The 7126-nt window shown below is 55.9% G+C and overlaps 1 long non-coding RNA gene and 1 other non-coding gene across 2 annotated transcripts; both read right to left on the bottom strand.

Annotated features, from left to right (window-relative positions):
* Nucleotides 1–417: 417 nt before the first annotated feature.
* Nucleotides 418–2635, bottom strand: LOC116662483. Its single transcript, XR_004318447.1, has 2 exons — nt 2247–2635; nt 418–1043 (listed from the first exon to the last, which is right to left on the bottom strand). It is a non-coding gene; the product is annotated as an uncharacterized LOC116662483 (long non-coding RNA).
* Nucleotides 758–866, bottom strand: LOC116662484. The gene has a single exon (XR_004318448.1). It is a non-coding gene; the product is annotated as a U6 spliceosomal RNA (small nuclear RNA).
* Nucleotides 2636–7126: the final 4491 nt, after the last annotated feature.

Here is a 7126-nt window from a genome sequence, read left to right as displayed (position 1 = left end):
GATTTTTCTATTCTTGGCAGCAGAGTTATTAGCATCATTGACTTGGAGGCAAAAACTTAGGTTTCCATTAAACTGGGATAGACATGCATGGATAAGAGATACTAGTGCTACTCGTTTTCCTTAGGGTTCCCCTGTGTCTGTGGGGTGTGTGTGTGTGTGTGTGTGTGTGTGTGTGTGTGTGTGTGTGTCTGTGTGTCTGTGTGTCTGTGTGTCTGTGTGTCTGTGTCTGTGTCTGTCTGCCTGCCTGCCTGCCTGCCTGCCTGCCTGCCTGTTTATTGTAGGAACTCTCTGTCAATGGAAGTATAGTTGACTTACAATGTTGTGTTCATTTATGACGTACGGCATAGTGATTCACTTATTCACACACACACACACACACACACACACACACACACACACACGTATACTTTTTCAGGATAGGTTATTACAAGCTATTGAACATAGTTCCCTGTGCTAGACAGTAGGACCTACTTGTGTACCTAGTTTGTATAGGGTGGTTTATATCTGCTAATCCCAAACTCCTGATTTATCCCTCTGCCCTCCCCCGTTCCTCCACCCTACCCTGTCCCCTGTGTTAACCATCGGTTTCTTTTCCATGTCTGCGAGTCCAGTCTGTTTCTGGTTTGTAAATAGGTTCCTTGGAGTCTTTTTAAAATGGAGTTATTTATGTATGGATGGGTGTCTTGACTTACTTTCAGATCCCACCTAGAAGTGATGGCATAGGATATCTGTCTTCCTCTGGGTGACTGACATCACTAAAGCTACGGAACGCTTCACGTATGTGCGTGTGTCGTCCACGTTCAGGGGCCGTGCTGATCTTCTCTGGATGGTTCCCGTGTTAGTCGATGTGCTGTGGCAGCAAGCGCTTGCCTTAGGGTTTTTGTCTCAACCTGAAAGCCGGCCCGGAGACTGAAGGTCTTCTAGTTGCCTCCACTATCTGCCTAGGACCATCTCCACGAACGTTTCCCATTTTCTCTCACCCTTTTGTCTTGGCATCATTGAGTACTAAAATGCTCCGTCTCCTGAAGCCCTGCAGACTGAAGCTGGACAACGGGAGGTAAACGTCAGAGAAATGGCCACAACAGCTCCTGTGGAAACCATCCTAGGGCCTGTTTTTGGAGGAGCCGCTCAGAGAGTTGAGCCGAACACCCCAGGACATCATCAGAGGCATTTCAAACTGCTCGAGCCGTTTCGATGACCCCGATGTGTGGAAATCTCCTACCAGACTGACCCCCTACTCCCGGCCCTGAATCTGGTTTCTCATCTGCTCCAATGATTAACCTTTGTGCTGTACTTTGGTTTTCCACACAAGTGCCTCTTAGGCGATACCTGACTGCTTGCTCCCTAGGCCTAGCTTCAGAAGCCCATCGACACCACCGCCTCCTGAGACGAGATACTACAACTGTTTCCTTGAACAGACCTGTTCTCAGAACTAAGAAACTGGGTCCATGAAACGCAGGCCCTCTAGGAAACTATTCCCTCCCTCCTGCCCCCACACCACACGCACGCACGCACGCACGCACGCATGGACGCACATGCACAGTCAACAGCCCAGCTTTTAATGTGTAAAACTTCCAGGGAAGTTACAGAATAGGGAAATGTTGGGGTCCAGAGTAGGCTGCCCCAAAATGTGCCCGATGGACTATGCTGAATGAAAGGGACTTCACAACTGGCCAAGGGGGAGGGTATAGGTCAGTGGTAGAGTGTGTGCTTAGCAAGCAAGCACAAGGTCCTGGGTTTAATCCCCAGTACCTCCGGTCAAAAATAAATACATAAAATCGAATTCCTCTCCCCGCCCCCCCCCCAAAGTATACACTGCTGTATGTCAACTCTGTCTCAATAAAACTGGAAGAAAAAAAGGAAAAAAAAAATGATTTAACAAAAGAAAGAAAGAAACAAACAAAGAACTGCCCGAGGCAAGAGGAACACTCTGGCCCTCCTTTCTGCCTCCCTGGAAGCAGGGGAAAAAGAATTTTGTTTTTTTAAAGTCTCCCATCCCAGAGGAATCTATCAAGTCAGAGGTCTGCTTCCATGCCCTTCCATGATTCTCAAACGGTGTAGTGGGGTTTACCCAGATTAGGAAAAGGAGGGGACTCCTTTGGCCTGAGACCAGGCGAGATTCTCCCCCTCCCTCCCGCCTCCCTCCGTGCAGTTGGGACGGGGTGGCCTAAGGGTGGGGAAATTGAAACCAAAGAACAAAAGCCGTTCAACAGAGAGGAGCCGGAGGCCAAGTCAAAGGCTCTGACCTGAGCACAGAGCTTTCTGCATTTGAATGAAGCGATTGAACGAGGCCCTGCCGAATGGATCCTCCTGACGTCCCCGCCCCCGCTTCCAGGAGACAGTCAGTCGATTTGGGACCGATCGGTGGAGAAGGCCTGGGAGGCGGCGGCGGCGGCGGTGGCGGCGGCGGCGGCGGAAGCAGCGGCGGGGGCGGGGGGGGGGTGGTGCGCGGGCGGGGGCGGGACCAACGGTCGCTCCAACTCTGCCTGCCTGCCTGTCTGCCTGCCTGCCTGCCTGCCTGCCTGCCTGCCTGCCTGCGGGGCTGAGGCCTGAGGGCCACGCTGGTTCCTGCCACTCAGGGAAACTTCTGCGGGTGTTGCCGAAAGATCGCCCTCCCCCACCCCGTCCCTGACGAGCCAAATAACCCAGAGACAGGGTCTTAGAGTTTAGAAGAAAAGAGGCAGCTTGATTGCTTTGCTGGGCAAAGGGGACTCACAGCAGGCTAGTGCCCTCCAAACTGTGAACCCGTCTTGGGGTTGGGGTTTCATGCTTCTGTGGACGAACAGGTTGGAGCATGAAAGGGAATCACAACAGGCGGGAGCACAAAAGGTGCTCATGATCAACAAGGGTCTCTGATGAAACTTAATCCTATATCAGTATGAGTGTCCCCATGGACAGGGTAGGTATTTAGAGGACTTCCCCCTGCCAGGGAAAACCTGTGACCCCAGGCAGATGCTTGGATGTCGGCCCAAAAACTCCCCCACACACTCAGCCGCGATCCGGAATTTTGAGCATGGGGAGTTTCCATCTACTGTCTGCAGCGCCTTGGATATACTAGGAGCACTTCGAGTGTCTTACCCGAGAGTCTCCTAGTGCGGGCCTCAGGGGAAATTTGGGGGATGGTCTGGAAATGCATGTAGCATGTAGTGCCTCCCCCTGCATAGGGGAGGTATTTAGCGGACTTCCCCCTGCCAGGGAACACCTGTGACCCCAGGCAGCTGCGTGGAGGGCAGCCCCAAACCTCCACCACACAGTCAGCCGTATTCCGGAATTCTGAGAGTGGGGAAGTTCAGACTTCTGTCTGCAGCACCTGGGATCTCCTAGGAGCCCTTCACATGTCTTCCCCGTTTGTCTTCTAGTGCGGGATGCCGGGGAAAGGCGGGGATGGGCTGGAAATGCAGGTAGCATGTAGTTCCTCCCCCTGGACATGGGAGGTATTTAGCGGACTTCCCCCTGTCAGGGAACACCTGTGACCACAGGCAACTGCGTGGAGGGCGGCCCCAATCCACACCCACAGAGTCAGCAGTGATCCGGAATTCTGAGCGTGGGGAGGTTGCGTCTTCTTTCTGCAGCACCTGCGATCTCCTGGGAGCCATTCGCGTGTCTTCCCTGAGAGTCTCTTAGTGCTGGCTGCCGGGGAAAGCCGTGGGATGGGCTGGAAATGCAGGTAGCATGTAGTGCCTCCCCCTGGACAGGGGAGGTATTTAGCGGACTTCCCCCTGCCAGGGAACACCTGTGTCCCCAGGCAGATGCGTGGGTGGAGTCCCCAAAACTCCCACACTCAATCAGCCGTGTTCCGGAATTCTGAGCATAAGGAGTTTCCGTATTCTGTCCGCAGCGACTGGGATCTCCTAGGAGCCCTTCAAGTGTCTTCCCCGAGAGTATCCTAGTGCTGGCTGCCGGGGAAATGCGGGGGATGGGCTGGAAACGCAGGTAGAATATAGTGCCTCCCCCTGGATACGGGGAGGTATTTAGCGGAATTCCCCCTGCCAGGGAACACCAGTGACCCCAGGCTGCTGCGAGGTGGGCGGCCCCAATCCTCCCCCACACAGTCAGCAGTGTTCCGGAATTCTGAGTGTGGGGAGGTTCCGTCTTCTGTCTGCAGTGCCTGGGATCTCCTAGTAGCCATTCGCGTGTCTTCCCCGAGAGTCTCCTAGTGCGGGCTGCCAGGAAAAGGCGGGGGATGGGCTGGAAATGCAGGTAGCCTGTAGTGCCTCCCCCTGGACAGGGGAGGTATTTAGCGGATTTCCCCCTGCCAGGGAAAACCTGTGTCCCCTGGCAGCTGCGTGGTTGGAGGCCCCAATCCTCCCGCACTCAATCAGCCGTGTTCCGGAATTCTGATCATAAGGAGTTTCCGTCTTCTGTCTGCAGCGCCTGGGATCTCCTAGGAGCCTTTCGCGTGTCTTCATCGTGAGTCTCCTAGTGCGGGCTGAAGGAGAAATGCGGGGGATTGGCTGGAAATTCAGGTAGCGTGTAGTGCCTCCCCCTGGACAGGGGAGGTATTTAGCGGAATTCCCCCTGCCAGGGAACACCTGTGAAACCAGGCAGCTCCATGGAGTGCTGCCCCAAAACTCCCCCACACAGTCAGCCGTGTTCCGGAATTCTGAGTGTTGGGAGGTTCCGTCTTCTGTCTCCTGCACCTGGGATCTCCTAGGAGCCCTTCGCGTGTATTCCCCGAGAGGCTCATAATGCGGGCTGCAGGGGAAAAGCGGGGGATGGGCTGGAAATGTAGGTAGCATGTATAGCCTCCCCTGTCCTGGGGAGGTATTTCGCGGAATTCCCCCTGCCAGGGAACACCTGTGACCCCAGGCAGCTGCGTGGAGGGCAGCCACAAACCTCCAACACAGTCAGACTTGTTCCGGAATTCTGAGCGTGGGGAGGTTCCGTCTTCTGTCTCCTGCGCCTGGGATTTCGTAGTAGCCCTCCACTGGTCTTCCCTGAGAGTCTACTAGTGCGGGCTGCAGGGGAAAGGCGGGGGATGGGCTAGAAATGCAGGTAGCATATAGTGCCTCCCCCTGGACAGGGGAGGAATTTGGTGGACTTCCCCCTGCCAGGGAACACCTGAGTCCCCCGGCAGCTGCGTGGATGACGGCCCCAATCCTCCACCACACAATCAGCCGTGTTCCGGAATTCTGAGCATGTGGAATTTCCATCTTTTGTCTGCAGCGCCTGGGAACTCCTAGGAAACTTTCGCGTGTCTTCCCCGAGATTCTCCTTGTGCGGGCTGCCGGGGAAAGGCGGGGGAAGGGCTTGAAATGCAGGTAGCATATAGTTCCTCCCCCCGGACATGGGAGGTATTTAGCGGAATTCCCCCTGCCAGGGAACACAAGTGACCCCAGGAAGCTGCGTGGATAGCGGCCACAAACTCCCCCAAACAGTCAGACGTGTTCCGAAATTCTGATTGTTGGGAGGTTCCGTCTTCAGTCTGCTGCGCCTGGGATCTCCTAGGAGCCATTCGCGTGTCTTCCCAGAAGGTCTCCTAGTGCGGCCTGCCAGGAAATGCGGGGATGGGCTGGAAATGCAGGTAGCATGTTGTGACTCCCCCTGGACATGGGAGGTATTTAGCGTACTTCCCCCAGCCAGGGAAAACCTGTGACCCCAGGCAGCTGCGTGGAGGGCGGCCCCAAACCTCCCCCACACTGTCAGACGTGTTCCGGAATTCTGAGCTTGGAGAGGTTCCCTCTTCTTCCTGCAGCGCCTGGGATCTCCTAGGAGCTCTTCGCTTGTCTTCCCTGAGAGTCTCCTTGTGCGAGCTGCCCGGGAAATGCGGGGGATGGGCTGGAAATGCAGGTTGCGTGTAGTGACTCCCCCTGGACAGGGGAGGTATTTAGCGGACTTCCTACTGTCATGGAACACCTGTGTCCCCAGGCAGGTTCGTGGATGGCGGCCCCAAACCTATCCCACACAATCAGCCGTGTTCCGGAATTCTGAGTTTGGGGAGGTTCCGTCTTTTTTCTGCAGCGACTGAGATCTCCTAGGAGCCCTTCGCGGTTCTTCCCCGAAATTCTCATAGTGCGAGCTTCCGGGAAGTTCGGGTGATGGGCTGGAAATGCAGGTAGCATGTAGTGCCTCCCCCTGGACAGGGGAGGGATTTAGCGGACTTAACCCTGCCAGGGAACACCTGTGACCACAGGCAGCTGCGTGGAGTGCGGCCCCAAACCCCCTCACAGTCAGACGTGTTCCGAAATTCTAAGCGTGGGGAGGTTCCGTCTTCCTTCTGGAGAGCCTGGGATCTCCTAGGAGCCCTTCGAGTGTCTTCCCCAAGAGTCCCCTAGTGCGGGCTGCCAGGGAAAGTCGGAGGATGGGCTGGAAATGCAGGTAGCATGTACTGCCTCTCCCTAGACAGGGGAGGTATTTAGCGGACCTCCCCCTGACAGGGAACACCAGTGACCCCAGACAGCTGCGTGGAGGGACGGCCCCAAGCCTCCCACACACAGTCAGCCGTGTTCCGGAATTCTGAGTGTAGGAGGTTCTGTCTTCTGTCTGCAGCGCCTGGGATCTCCTAGGAGCCATTCGCGTGTCTCCCCCGAGAATCTCCTATTGCGGGCTGCCGGGGAAGTGCGGGGGATGTGCTGGAAATGCAGGTAGCATGTAGTGAGTCCCCCTGGAGCGTGGAGGTATTTAGCGGACTTCCCCCTTCCAGAGAACACCTGTGACCCCAGGCAGCTGCGTGGAGGGCGGCCCCAAACCTCCCCTACACAGTCAGCCATGTTCCGGAATTCTGAGAGTGGGGAGTTTCCGTCTTCTTTCTGCAGCGCCTGGGATCTCCAAGGAGCTCTTCGCGTGTCTTCCCCGAGAGTCTCCTTGTGCGGGCTGACGGCGAAAGCGGGGGATGGGTTGGTATTGCAGGTCGCGTGTAGTGCCTCCCCCTGGACAGGGGAGGTATTTAGCGGACTTCCCCCTGCCAGGGAACACCTGTGAAACCAGACAGCTGCATGGAGAGCGGCCCCAAACCTCCCCCACAGAGTCAGCCGTCTTCCGCAATTCTGAGCGGGTGGAGGTTCCGTCTTCTTTCTGCAGCGCCTGGGATCTCCAAGGAACAATTCGCGTGTCTTCCACGATGGTCTCCTAGTGCGGGTGCCGGGGAAAAGCGGGGGATGTGCTGGAAGTGCAGGTAGCATGTAGT

Source organism: Camelus ferus, unplaced genomic scaffold (assembly GCF_009834535.1).
Source record: "Camelus ferus isolate YT-003-E unplaced genomic scaffold, BCGSAC_Cfer_1.0 contig1695, whole genome shotgun sequence".
Classification (NCBI taxonomy): Eukaryota; Metazoa; Chordata; class Mammalia; order Artiodactyla; family Camelidae; genus Camelus; species Camelus ferus.
This window is presented reverse-complemented; position numbering and strand designations above follow the sequence as displayed.